Here is a 14890-nt window from a genome sequence, read left to right as displayed (position 1 = left end):
TTTCTGGTGTTTATCAGACTTTCAGATAGGTCAAATGTCAGTGAGCGTTCCGATTTCAGTTCCAGAGCGATTCGCCCAATGAGTCCTTGATATTTAGTCGATTTCAGCCAATATTTTGGAATTTTGAAAATTTCACTTTTTTGTAAAAATATACACTAAATGAGGGAATAATATGTGTGAGGGTACCCCAGGAGAGTTCCAAATGTGTGTGGGTAGAATATATGTCCCACGGGGGTAAAATTGAAAAAAGTTGAAAAAATTGTTTTTTTTGGACTTAGTCATTTTTCTGGCGTTTATCAGACTTTCAGATAGGGAAAATGTCATTGAGCTTTCCGATTTCAGTTCCAGAGCGATTCGCCCAATGAGTCCTTGATATTTAGCCGTTTTCAGCCAATATTTTGGATTTTTGAAAATTTCACTTTTTTGTGAAAATTTCCACTAAATGAGGGAATAATATGTGTGAGGGTACCCCAGGAGAGTTCCAAATGTGTGTGGGTAGAATATATATCCCACGGGGGTAAAATTGAAAAAAGTTAAACAAATTTTTTTTTAGGACTTAGTCATTTTTCTGGCGTTTATGAGACTTTCAGATAGGGGAAATGTAAGTGAGCATTCCGATTTCAGTTCCATAGCGATTCGCCCAATGAGTCATTGATATTTAGTCGATTTCAGCCAATATTTTGGAATTTTGAAAATTTCACTTTTTTGTGAAAATATCCACTAAATGAGGGAATAATATGTGTGAGGGTACCCCAGGAGAGTTCCAAATGTGTGTGGGTAGAATATATATCCCACGGGGGTAAAATTGAAAAAAGTTGAACAAATTTTTTTTTTGGACTTAGTCATTTTTCTGGCGTTTATGAGACTTTCAGATAGGGGAAATGTAAGTGAGCATTCCGATTTCAGTTCCATAGCGATTCGCCCAATGAGTCATTGATATTTAGTCGATTTCAGCCAATATTTTGGAATTTTGAAAATTTCACTTTTTTGTGAAAATATCCACTAAATGAGGGAATAATATGTGTGAGGGTACCCCAGGAGAGTTCCAAATGTGTGTGGGTAGAATATATATCCCACGGGGGTAAAATTGAAAAAAGTTGAAAAAATTGTTTTTTTTGGACTTAGTCATTTTTCCGGCGTTTATCAGACTTTCAGATAGGGAAAATGTCAGTGAGCTTTCCGATTTCAGTTCCAGAGCGATTCGCCCAATGAGTCCTTGATATTTAGCCGTTTTCAGCCAATATTTTGGATTTTTGAAAATTTCACTTTTTTGTGAAAATATCCACTAAATGAGGGAATAATATGTGTGAGGGTACCCCAGGAGAGTTCCAAATGTGTGTGGGTAGAATATATATCCCACAGGGGTAAAATTGAAAAAAGTTGAACAAATTTTTTTTTTTGGACTTAGTCATTTTTCCAGCGTTTATCAGACTTTCAGATTGGGCAAATGTCATTGAGCGTTACGATTTCAGTTCCAGAGCAATTCGCCCAATGATTCCTTGATATTTCGTCGTTTTCAGGCAAATTTCTGGAATTTTGAAAATTTCACTTTTTTGTGAAAATATCCACTAAATGAGGGAATAATATGTGTGAGGGTACCCCAGGAGAGTTCCAAATGTGTGTGGGTAGAATATATATCCCACGGGGGTAAAAGTGAAAAAAGTTGAACAAATTTCTTTTTGGACTTAGTCCATTTTCTGGTGTTTATCAGACTTTCAGATAGGGCAAATGTCAGTGAGCGTTCCGATTTCAGTTCCAGAGCGATTCGTCCAATGAGTCCTTGATATTTAGTCGATTTCAGCCAATATTTTGGAATTTTGAAAATTTCACTTTTTTGTAAAAATATACACTAAATGATGGAATAATATGTGTGAGGGTACCCCAGGAGAGTTCCAAATGTGTGTGGGTAGAATATATGTCCCATGGGGGTAAAATTGAAAAAAGTTGAAAAAATTGTTTTCTTTGGACTTAGTCATTTTTCTGGCGTTTATCAGACTTTCAGATAGGGAAAACGTCAGTGAGCTTTCTGATTTCAGTTCCAGAGCGATTCGCCCAATGAGTCCTTGATATTTAGCCGTTTTCAGCCAATATTTTGGATTTTTGAAAATTTCACTTTTTTGTGAAAATTTCCACTAAATGAGGGAATAATATGTGTGAGGGTACCCCAGGAGAGTTCCAAATGTGTGTGGGTAGAATATATATCCCACGGGGGTAAAATTGAAAAAAGTTGAACAAATTTTTTTTTTGGACTTAGTCATTTTTCTGGCGTTTATGAGACTTTCACATAGGGGAAATGTAAGTGAGCATTCCGATTTCAGTTCCATAGCGATTCGCCCAATGAGTCATTGATATTTAGTCGATTTCAGCCAATATTTTGGAATTTTGAAAATTTCACTTTTTTGTGAAAATATCCACTAAATGAGGGAATAATATGTGTGAGGGTACCCCAGGAGAGTTCCAAATGTGTGTGGGTAGAATATATATCCCACGGGGGTAAAATTGAAAAAAGTTGAACAAATTTTTTTTTTGGACTTAGTCATTTTTCTGGCGTTTATGAGACTTTCAGATAGGGGAAATGTAAGTGAGCATTCCGATTTCAGTTCCATAGCGATTCGCCCAATGAGTCATTGATATTTAGTCGATTTCAGCCAATATTTTGGAATTTTGAAAATTTCACTTTTTTGTGAAAATATCCACTAAATGAGGGAATAATATGTGTGAGGGTACCCCAGGAGAGTTCCAAATGTGTGTGGGTAGAATATATATCCCACGGGGGTAAAATTGAAAAAAGTTGAAAAAATTGTTTTTTTTGGACTTAGTCATTTTTCCGGCGTTTATCAGACTTTCAGATAGGGAAAATGTCAGTGAGCTTTCCGATTTCAGTTCCAGAGCGATTCGCCCAATGAGTCCTTGATATTTAGCCGTTTTCAGCCAATATTTTGGATTTTTGAAAATTTCACTTTTTTGTGAAAATATCCACTAAATGAGGGAATAATATGTGTGAGGGTACCCCAGGAGAGTTCCAAATGTGTGTGGGTAGAATATATATCCCACGGGGGTAAAATTGAAAAAAGTTGAACAAATTGGTTTTTTTGGACTTAGTCATTTTTCCGGTGTTTATCAGACTTTCAGATAGGGAAAATGTCAGTGAGCTTTCCGATTTCAGTTCCAGAGCAATTCGCCCAATGAGTCCCTGTTATTTAGCCGTTTTCAGCCAATATTTTGGATTTTTGAAAATTTCACTTTTTTGTGAAAATATCCACTAAATGAGGGAATAATATGTGTGAGGGTACCCCAGGAGAGTTCCAAATGTGTGTGGGTAGAATATATATCCCACAGGGGTAAAATTGAAAAAAGTTGAACAAATTTTTTTTTTTGGACTTAGTCATTTTTCCAGCGTTTATCAGACTTTCAGATTGGGCAAATGTCAGTGAGCGTTACGATTTCAGTTCCAGAGCAATTCGCCCAATGATTCCTTGATATTTCGTCGTTTTCAGGGAAATTTCTGGAATTTTGAAAATTTCACTTTTTTGTGAAAATATCCACTAAATGAGGGAATAATATGTGTGAGGGTACCCCAGGAGAGTTCCAAATGTGTGTGGGTAGAATATATATCCCACAGGGGTAAAATTGAAAAAAGTTGAACAAATTTTTTTTTTTGGACTTAGTCATTTTTCCAGCGTTTATCAGACTTTCAGATTGGGCAAATGTCAGTGAGCGTTACGATTTCAGTTCCAGAGCAATTCGCCCAATGATTCCTTGATATTTCGTCGTTTTCAGGCAAATTTCTGGAATTTTGAAAATTTCACTTTTTTGTGAAAATATCCACTAATTGAGGGAATAATATGTGTGAGGGTACCCCAGGAGAGTTCCAAATGTGTGTGGGTAGAATATATATCCCACGGGGGTAAAATTGAAAAAAGTTGTACAAATTTTTTTTTTGGACTTAGTCATTTTTCTGGCATTTATGAGACTTTCAGATAGGGGAAATGTAAGTGAGCATTCCGATTTCAGTTCCATAGCGATTCGCCCAATGAGTCGTTGATATTTAGTCGATTTCAGCCAATATTTTGGAATTTTGAAAATTTCACTTTTTTGTGAAAATATCCACTAAATGAGGGAATAATATGTGTGAGGGTACCCCAGGAGAGTTCCAAATGTGTGTGGGTAGAATATATATCCCACAGGGGTAAAATTGAAAAAAGTTAAACAAATTTTTTTTTTGGACTTAGTCCATTTTCTGGTGTTTATCAGACTTTCAGATAGGTCAAATGTCAGTGAGCGTTCCGATTTCAGTTCCAGAGCGATTCGCCCAATGAGTCCTTGATATTTAGCCGTTTTCAGCCAATATTTTGGATTTTTGAAAATTTCACTTTTTTGTGAAAATTTCCACTAAATGAGGGAATAATATGTGTGAGGGTACCCCAGGAGAGTTCCAAATGTGTGTGGGTAGAATATATATCCCACGGGGGTAAAATTGAAAAAAGTTGAACAAATTTTTTTTTTGGACTTAGTCATTTTTCTGGCGTTTATGAGACTTTCAGATAGGGGAAATGTAAGTGAGCATTCCGATTTCAGTTCCATAGCGATTCGCCCAATGAGTCATTGATATTTAGTCGATTTCAGCCAATATTTTGGAATTTTGAAAATTTCACTTTTTTGTGAAAATATCCACTAAATGAGGGAATAATATGTGTGAGGGTACCCCAGGAGAGTTCCAAATGTGTGTGGGTAGAATATATATCCCACAGGGGTAAAATTGAAAAAAGTTGAACAAATTGTTTTTTTTGGACTTAGTCATTTTTCCAGCGTTTATCAGACTTTCAGATTGGGCAAATGTCAGTGAGCGTTACGATTTCAGTTCCAGAGCAATTCGTCCAATGATTCCTTGATATTTCGTCGTTTTCAGGCAAATTTCTGGAATTTTGAAAATTTCACTTTTTTGTGAAAATATCCACTAAATGAGGGAATAATATGTGTGAGGGTACCCCAGGAGAGTTCCAAATGTGTGTGGGTAGAATATATATCCCACAGGGGTAAAATTGAAAAAAGTTGAACAAATTTTTTTTTTTGGACTTAGTCATTTTTCCAGCGTTTATCAGACTTTCAGATTGGGCAAATGTCAGTGAGCGTTACGATTTCAGTTCCAGAGCAATTCGCCCAATGATTCCTTGATATTTCGTCGTTTTCAGGCAAATTTCTGGAATTTTGAAAATTTCACTTTTTTGTGAAAATATCCACTAAATGAGGGAATAATATGTGTGAGGGTACCCCAGGAGAGTTCCAAATGTGTGTGGGTAGAATATATATCCCACGGGGGTAAAAGTGAAAAAAGTTGAACAAATTTCTTTTTGGACTTAGTCCATTTTCTGGTGTTTATCAGACTTTCAGATAGGGCAAATGTCAGTGAGCGTTCCGATTTCAGTTCCAGAGCGATTCGCCCAATGAGTCCTTGATATTTAGTCGATTTCAGCCAATATTTTGGAATTTTGAAAATTTCACTTTTTTGTAAAAATATACACTAAATGATGGAATAATATGTGTGAGGGTACCCCAGGAGAGTTCCAAATGTGTGTGGGTAGAATATATGTCCCATGGGGGTAAAATTGAAAAAAGTTGAAAAAATTGTTTTCTTTGGACTTAGTCATTTTTCTGGCGTTTATCAGACTTTCAGATAGGGAAAACGTCAGTGAGCTTTCTGATTTCAGTTCCAGAGCGATTCGCCCAATGAGTCCTTGATATTTAGCCGTTTTCAGCCAATATTTTGGATTTTTGAAAATTTCACTTTTTTGTGAAAATTTCCACTAAATGAGGGAATAATATGTGTGAGGGTACCCCAGGAGAGTTCCAAATGTGTGTGGGTAGAATATATATCCCACGGGGGTAAAATTGAAAAAAGTTGAAAAAATTGTTTTTTTTGGACTTAGTCATTTTTCTGGCGTTTATCAGACTTTCAGATAGGGAAAATGTCAGTGAGCTTTCCGATTTCAGTTCCATAGCGATTCGCCCAATGAGTCATTGATATTTAGTCGATTTCAGCCAATATTTTGGAATTTTGAAAATTTCACTTTTTTGTGAAAATATCCACTAAATGAGGGAATAATATGTGTGAGGGTACCCCAGGAGAGTTCCAAATGTGTGTGGGTAGAATATATATCCCACGGGGGTAAAATTGAAAAAAGTTAAACAAATTTTTTTTTTTGACTTAGTCATTTTTCTGGCGTTTATGAGACTTTCAGATAGGGGAAATGTAAGTGAGCATTCCGATTTCAGTTCCATAGCGATTCGCCCAATGAGTCATTGATATTTAGTCGATTTCAGCCAATATTTTGGATTTTTGAAAATTTCACTTTTTTGTGAAAATATCCACTAAATGAGGGAATAATATGTGTGAGGGTACCCCAGGAGAGTTCCAAATGTGTGTGGGTAGAATATATATCCCACGGGGGTAAAATTGAAAAAAGTTGAACAAATTGTTTTTTTTGGACTTAGTCATTTTTCCGGTGTTTATCAGACTTTCAGATAGGGAAAATGTCAGTGAGCTTTCCGATTTCAGTTCCAGAGCAATTCGCCAAATGAGTCCCTGTTATTTAGCCGTTTTCAGCCAATATTTTGGATTTTTGAAAATTTCACTTTTTTGTGAAAATATCCACTAAATGAGGGAATAATATGTGTGAGGGTACCCCAGGAGAGTTCCAAATGTGTGTGGGTAGAATATATATCCCACAGGGGTAAAATTGAAAAAAGTTGAACAAATTGTTTTTTTTGGACTTAGTCATTTTTCCAGCGTTTATCAGACTTTCAGATTGGGCAAATGTCAGTGAGCGTTACGATTTCAGTTCCAGAGCAATTCGTCCAATGATTCCTTGATATTTCGTCGTTTTCAGGCAAATTTCTGGAATTTTGAAAATTTCACTTTTTTGTGAAAATATCCACTAAATGAGGGAATAATATGTGTGAGGGTACCCCAGGAGAGTTCCAAATGTGTGTGGGTAGAATATATATCCCACGGGGGTAAAAGTGAAAAAAGTTGATCAAATTTCTTTTTGGACTTAGTCCATTTTCTGGTGTTTATCAGACTTTCAGATAGGGCAAATGTCAGTGAGCGTTCCGATTTCAGTTCCAGAGCGATTCGCCCAATGAGTCCTTGATATTTAGTCGATTTCAGCCAATATTTTGGAATTTTGAAAATTTCACTTTTTTGTAAAAATATACACTAAATGATGGAATAATATGTGTGAGGGTACCCCAGGAGAGTTCCAAATGTGTGTGGGTAGAATATATGTCCCATGGGGGTAAAATTGAAAAAAGTTGAAAAAATTGTTTTCTTTGGACTTAGTCATTTTTCTGGCGTTTATCAGACTTTCAGATAGGGAAAACGTCAGTGAGCTTTCTGATTTCAGTTCCAGAGCGATTCGCCCAATGAGTCCTTGATATTTAGCCGTTTTCAGCCAATATTTTGGATTTTTGAAAATTTCACTTTTTTGTGAAAATTTCCACTAAATGAGGGAATAATATGTGTGAGGGTACCCCAGGAGAGTTCCAAATGTGTGTGGGTAGAATATATATCCCACGGGGGTAAAATTGAAAAAAGTTGAAAAAATTGTTTTTTTTGGACTTAGTCATTTTTCTGGCGTTTATCAGACTTTCAGATAGGGAAAATGTCAGTGAGCTTTCCGATTTCAGTTCCACAGCGATTCGCCCAATGAGTCATTGATATTTAGTCGATTTCAGCCAATATTTTGGAATTTTGAAAATTTCACTTTTTTGTGAAAATATCCACTAAATGAGGGAATAATATGTGTGAGGGTACCCCAGGAGAGTTCCAAATGTGTGTGGGTAGAATGTATATCCCACGGGGGTAAAATTGAAAAAAGTTAAACAAATTTTTTTTTTTGACTTAGTCATTTTTCTGGCGTTTATGAGACTTTCAGATAGGGGAAATGTAAGTGAGCATTCCGATTTCAGTTCCATAGCGATTCGCCCAATGAGTCATTGATATTTAGTCGATTTCAGCCAATATTTTGGAATTTTGAAAATTTCACTTTTTTGTGAAAATATCCACTAAATGAGGGAATAATATGTGTGAGGGTACCCCAGGAGAGTTCCAAATGTGTGTGGGTAGAATATATATCCCACGGGGGTAAAATTGAAAAAAGTTGAAAAAATTGTTTTTTTTGGACTTAGTCATTTTTCCGGTGTTTATCAGACTTTCAGATAGGGAAAATGTCAGTGAGCTTTCCGATTTCAGTTCCAGAGCAATTCGCCAAATGAGTCCCTGTTATTTAGCCGTTTTCAGCCAATATTTTGGATTTTTGAAAATTTCACTTTTTTTGTGAAAATATCCACTAAATGAGGGAATAATATGTGTGAGGGTACCCCAGGAGAGTTCCAAATGTGTGTGGGTAGAATATATATCCCACAGGGGTAAAATTGAAAAAAGTTGAACAAATTTTTTTTTTTGGACTTAGTCATTTTTCCAGCGTTTATCAGACTTTCAGATTGGGCAAATGTCAGTGAGCGTTACGATTTCAGTTCCAGAGCAATTCGCCCAATGATTCCTTGATATTTCGTCGTTTTCAGGCAAATTTCTGGAATTTTGAAAATTTCACTTTTTTGTGAAAATATCCACTAAATGAGGGAATAATATGTGTGAGGGTACCCCAGGAGAGTTCCAAATGTGTGTGGGTAGAATATATATCCCACAGTTGTAAAATTGAAAAAAGTTGAACAAATTTTTTTTTTTGGACTTAGTCATTTTTCCAGCGTTTATCAGACTTTCAGATTGGGCAAATGTCAGTGAGCGTTACGATTTCAGTTCCAGAGCAATTCGCCCAATGATTCCTTGATATTTCGTCGTTTTCAGGCAAATTTCTGGAATTTTGAAAATTTCACTTTTTTGTGAAAATATCCACTAAATGAGGGAATAATATGTGTGAGGGTACCCCAGGAGAGTTCCAAATGTGTGTGGGTAGAATATATATCCCACAGTTGTAAAATTGAAAAAAGTTGAACAAATTTTTTTTTTTGGACTTAGTCATTTTTCCAGCGTTTATCAGACTTTCAGATTGGGCAAATGTCAGTGAGCGTTACGATTTCAGTTCCAGAGCAATTCGCCCAATGATTCCTTGATATTTCGTCGTTTTCAGGCAAATTTCTGGAATTTTGAAAATTTCACTTTTTTGTGAAAATATCCACTAAATGAGGGAATAATATGTGTGAGGGTACCCCAGGAGAGTTCCAAATGTGTGTGGGTAGAATATATATCCCACGGGGGTAAAATTGAAAAAAGTTGAACAAATTTCTTTTTGGACTTAGTCCATTTTCTGGTGTTTATCAGACTTTCAGATAGGGCAAATGTCAGTGAGCGTTCCGATTTCAGTTCCAGAGCGATTCGCCCAATGAGTCCTTGATATTTAGTCGATTTCAGCCAATATTTTGGAATTTTGAAAATTTCACTTTTTTGTGAAAATTTCCACTAAATGAGGGAATAATATGTGTGAGGGTACCCCAGGAGAGTTCCAAATGTGTGTGGGTAGAATATATATCCCACGGGGGTAAAATTGAAAAAAGTTGAACAAATTGGTTTTTTGGACTTAGTCATTTTTCCGGCGTTTATCAGACTTTCAGATAGGGAAAATGTCAGTGAGCTTTCCGATTTCAGTTCCAGAGCAATTCGCCCAATGAGTCCCTGTTATTTAGGCGTTTTCAGCCAATATTTTGGATTTTTGAAAATTTCACTTTTTTGTGAAAATATCCACTAAATGAGGGAATAATATGTGTGAGGGTACCCCAGGAGAGTTCCAAATGTGTGTGGGTAGAATATATATCCCACGGGGGTAAAATTGAAAAAAGTTGTGCAAATTTTTTTTTTGGACTTAGTCATTTTTCTGGCGTTTATGAGACTTTCAGATAGGGGAAATGTAAGTGAGCATTCCGATTTCAGTTCCATAGCGATTCGCCCAATGAGTCGTTGATATTTAGTCGATTTCAGCCAATATTTTGGAATTTTGAAAATTTCACTTTTTTGTGAAAATATCCACTAAATGAGGGAATAATATGTGTGAGGGTACCCCAGGAGAGTTCCAAATGTGTGTGGGTAGAATATATATCCCACAGGGGAAAAATTGAAAAAAGTTGAACAAATTTTTTTTTTGGACTTAGTCATTTTTCTGGCGTTTATGAGACTTTCAGATAGGGGAAATGTAAGTGAGCATTCCGATTTCAGTTCCATAGCAATTCGCCCAATGAGTCATTGATATTTAGTCGATTTCAGTCAATATTTTGGAATTTTGAAAATGTCACTTTTTTGTGAAAATATCCACTAAATGAGGGAATAATATGTGTGAGGGTACCCCAGGAGAGTTCCAAATGTGTGTGGGTAGAATAAATATCCCACGGGGGTAAAATTGAAAAAAGTTGAACAAATTTATTTTTGGACTTAGTACATTTTCTGGTGTTTATCAGACTTTCAGATAGGTCAAATGTCAGTGAGCGTTCCGATTTCAGTTCCAGGGCGATTCGCCCAATGAGTCCTTGATATTTAGTCGATTTCAGCCAATATTTTGGAATTTTGAAAATTTCACTTTTTTGTGAAAATATACACTAAATGAGGGAATAATATGTGTGAGGGTACCCCAGGAGAGTTCCAAATGTGTGTGGGTAGTATTATATATCCCCCGGGGTAAATTGAAAAAAGTTGAAAAAATTGTTTTTTTTGGACTTAGTCATTTTTCCGGCGTTTATCAGACTTTCAGATAGGGAAAATGTCAGTGAGCTTTCCGATTTCAGTTCCAGAGCGATTCGCCCAATGAGTCCTTGATATTTAGCCGTTTTCAGCCAATATTTTGGATTTTTGAAAATTTCACTTTTTTGTGAAAATATCCACTAAATGAGGGAATAATATGTGTGAGGGTACCCCAGGAGAGTTCCAAATGTGTGTGGGTAGAATATATATCCCACGGGGGTAAAATTGAAAAAAGTTGAACAAATTTCTTTTTGGACTTAGTCCATTTTCTGGTGTTTATCATACTTTCAGATAGGGCAAATGTCAGTGAGCGTTCCGATTTCAGTTCCAGAGCGATTCGCCCAATGAGTCCTTGATATTTAGTCGATTTCAGCCAATATTTTGGAATTTTTGAAAATTTCACTTTTTTGTAAAAATATACACTAAATGAGGGAATAATATGTGTGAGGGTACCCCAGGAGAGTTCCAAATGTGTGTGGGTAGAATATATATCCCACGGGGGTAAAATTGAAAAAAGTTGAACAAATTTTTTTTTTGGACTTAGTCATTTTTCTGGCGTTTATGAGACTTTCAGATAGGGGAAATGTAAGTGAGCATTCCGATTTCAGTTCCATAGCGAATCGCCCAATGAGTCATTGATATTTAGTCGATTTCAGCCAATATTTTGGAATTTTGAAAATTTCACTTTTTTGTGAAAATATCCACTAAATGAGGGAATAATATGTGTGAGGGTACCCCAGGAGAGTTCCAAATGTGTGTGGGAAGAATATATATCCCACGGGGGTAAAATTGAAAAAATTTTTAAAAAATTTTTTTTAGGACTTAGTCATTTTTCCGGCGTTTATCAGACTTTCAGATAGGGGAAATGTCAGTGAGCGTTCCGATTTCAGTTCCAGAGCGATTCACCCAATGAGTCCTTGATATTTCGTCGTTTTCAGGCAAATTTCTGGAATTTTGAAAATTTCACTTTTTTGAGAAAATATCCACTAAATGAGGGTATAATATGAGTGAGGGTACCCCAGGAGAGTTCCAAATGTGTGTGGGTAGAATATATATCCCACGGGGGTAAAATTGAAAAAAGTTGAAAAAATTTCTTTTTGGACTTAGTCATTTTTCTGGTGTTTATCAGACTTTCAGATAGGGCAAATGTCAGTGAGCGTTCCGATTTCAGTTCCAGAGCGATTCGCCCAATGAGTCCTTGATATTTAGTCGATTTCAGCCAATATTTTGGAATTTTGAAAATTTCACTTTTTTGTGAAAATATCCACTAAATGAGGGAATAATATGTGTGAGGGTACCCCAGGAGAGTTCCAAATGTGTGTGGGTAGAATATATATCCCACGGGGGTAAAATTGAAAAAAGTTGAACAAATTTCTTCTTGGACTTAGTCCATTTTCTGGTGTTTATCATACTTTCAGATAGGGCAAATGTCAGTGAGCGTTCCGATTTCAGTTCCAGAGCGATTCGCCCAATGAGTCCTTGATATTTAGCCGATTTCAGCCAATATTTTGGAATTTTGAAAATTTCACTTTTTTGTAAAAATATACACTAAATGAGGGAATAATATGTGTGAGGGTACCCCAGGAGAGTTCCAAATGTGTGTGGGTAGAATATATGTCCCACGGGGGTAAAATTGAAAAAAGTTGAAAAAATTGTTTTTTTTGGACTTAGTCATTTTTCCAGCATTTATCAGACTTTCAGATTGGGCAAATGTCAGTGAGCGTTACGATTTCAGTTCCAGAGCAATTCGCCCAATGATTCCTTGATATTTCGTCGTTTTCAGGCAAATTTCTGGAATTTTGAAAATTTCACTTTTTTGTGAAAATATCCACTAAATGAGGGAATAATATGTGTGAGGGTACCCCAGGAGAGTTCCAAATGTGTGTGGGAAGAATATATATCCCACGGGGGTAAAATTGAAAAAATTTTTTAAAAATTTTTTTTAGGACTTAGTCATTTTTCCGACGTTTATCAGACTTTCAGATAGGGGAAATGTCAGTGAGCGTTCCGATTTCAGTTCCAGAGCGATTCACCCAATGAGTCCTTGATATTTCGTCGTTTTCAGGCAAATTTCTGGAATTTTGAAAATTTCGCTTTTTTGAGAAAATATCCACTAAATGAGGGTATAATATGAGTGAGGGTACCCCAGGAGAGTTCCAAATGTGTGTGGGTAGAATATATATCCCACGGGGGTAAAATTGAAAAAAGTTGAAAAAATTTCTTTTTGGACTTAGTCATTTTTCTGGTGTTTATCAGACTTTCAGATAGGGCAAATGTCAGTGAGCGTTCCGATTTCAGTTCCAGAGCGATTCGCCCAATGAGTCCTTGATATTTAGTCGATTTCAGCCAATATTTTGGAATTTTGAAAATTTCACTTTTTTGTGAAAATATCCACTAAATGAGGGAATAATATGTGTGAGGGTACCCCAGGAGAGTTCCAAATGTGTGTGGGTAGAATATATATCCCACGGGGGTAAAATTGAAAAAAGTTGAACAAATTTCTTCTTGGACTTAGTCCATTTTCTGGTGTTTATCATACTTTCAGATAGGGCAAATGTCAGTGAGCGTTCCGATTTCAGTTCCAGAGCGATTCGCCCAATGAGTCCTTGATATTTAGCCGATTTCAGCCAATATTTTGGAATTTTGAAAATTTCACTTTTTTGTAAAAATATACACTAAATGAGGGAATAATATGTGTGAGGGTACCCCAGGAGAGTTCCAAATGTGTGTGGGTAGAATATATGTCCCACGGGGGTAAAATTGAAAAAAGTTGAAAAAATTGTTTTTTTTGGACTTAGTCATTTTTCCAGCATTTATCAGACTTTCAGATTGGGCAAATGTCAGTGAGCGTTACGATTTCAGTACCAGAGCAATTCGCCCAATGATTCCTTGATATTTCGTCGTTTTCAGGCAAATTTCTGGAATTTTGAAAATTTCACTTTTTTGTGAAAATATCCACTAAATGAGGGAATAATATGTGTGAGGGTACCCCAGGAGAGTTTCAAATGTGTGTGGGTAGAATATATATCCCACGGGGGTAAAAGTGAAAAAAGTTGAACAAATTTCTTTTTGGACTTAGTCCATTTTCTGGTGTTTATCAGACTTTCAGATAGGGAAAATGTCAGTGAGCTTTCCGATTTCAGTTCCAGAGCAATTCGCCCAATGAGTCCCTGTTATTTAGGCGTTTTCAGCCAATATTTTGGATTTTTGAAAATTTCACTTTTTTGTGAAAATATCCACTAAATGAGGGAATAATATGTGTGAGGGTACCCCAGGAGAGTTCCAAATGTGTGTGGGTAGAATATATATCCCACGGGGGTAAAATTGAAAAAAGTTGTGCAAATTTTTTTTTTGGACTTAGTCATTTTTCTGGCGTTTATGAGACTTTCAGATAGGGGAAATGTAAGTGAGCATTCCGATTTCAGTTCCATAGCGATTCGCCCAATGAGTCGTTGATATTTAGTCGATTTCAGCCAATATTTTGGAATTTTGAAAATTTCACTTTTTTGTGAAAATATCCACTAAATGAGGGAATAATATGTGTGAGGGTACCCCAGGAGAGTTCCAAATGTGTGTGGGTAGAATATATATCCCACAGGGGAAAAATTGAAAAAAGTTGAACAAATTTTTTTTTTGGACTTAGTCATTTTTCTGGCGTTTATGAGACTTTCAGATAGGGGAAATGTAAGTGAGCATTCCGATTTCAGTTCCATAGCAATTCGCCCAATGAGTCATTGATATTTAGTCGATTTCAGTCAATATTTTGGAATTTTGAAAATGTCACTTTTTTGTGAAAATATCCACTAAATGAGGGAATAATATGTGTGAGGGTACCCCAGGAGAGTTCCAAATGTGTGTGGGTAGAATAAATATCCCACGGGGGTAAAATTGAAAAAAGTTGAACAAATTTATTTTTGGACTTAGTACATTTTCTGGTGTTTATCAGACTTTCAGATAGGTCAAATGTCAGTGAGCGTTCCGATTTCAGTTCCAGGGCGATTCGCCCAATGAGTCCTTGATATTTAGTCGATTTCAGCCAATATTTTGGAATTTTGAAAATTTCACTTTTTTGTGAAAATATACACTAAATGAGGGAATAATATGTGTGAGGGTACCCCAGGAGAGTTCCAAATGTGTGTGGGT

The sequence above is a fragment of the Phyllobates terribilis genome, unplaced genomic scaffold (genome assembly GCF_046119375.1).
Source record: "Phyllobates terribilis strain yellow unplaced genomic scaffold, ASM4611937v1 Scaffold_2__4_contigs__length_985480577, whole genome shotgun sequence".
Taxonomy (NCBI): domain Eukaryota; kingdom Metazoa; phylum Chordata; class Amphibia; order Anura; family Dendrobatidae; genus Phyllobates; species Phyllobates terribilis.
The sequence above is the reverse complement of the archived record's forward strand: the minus strand, read 5'-3'. Positions refer to the sequence as shown.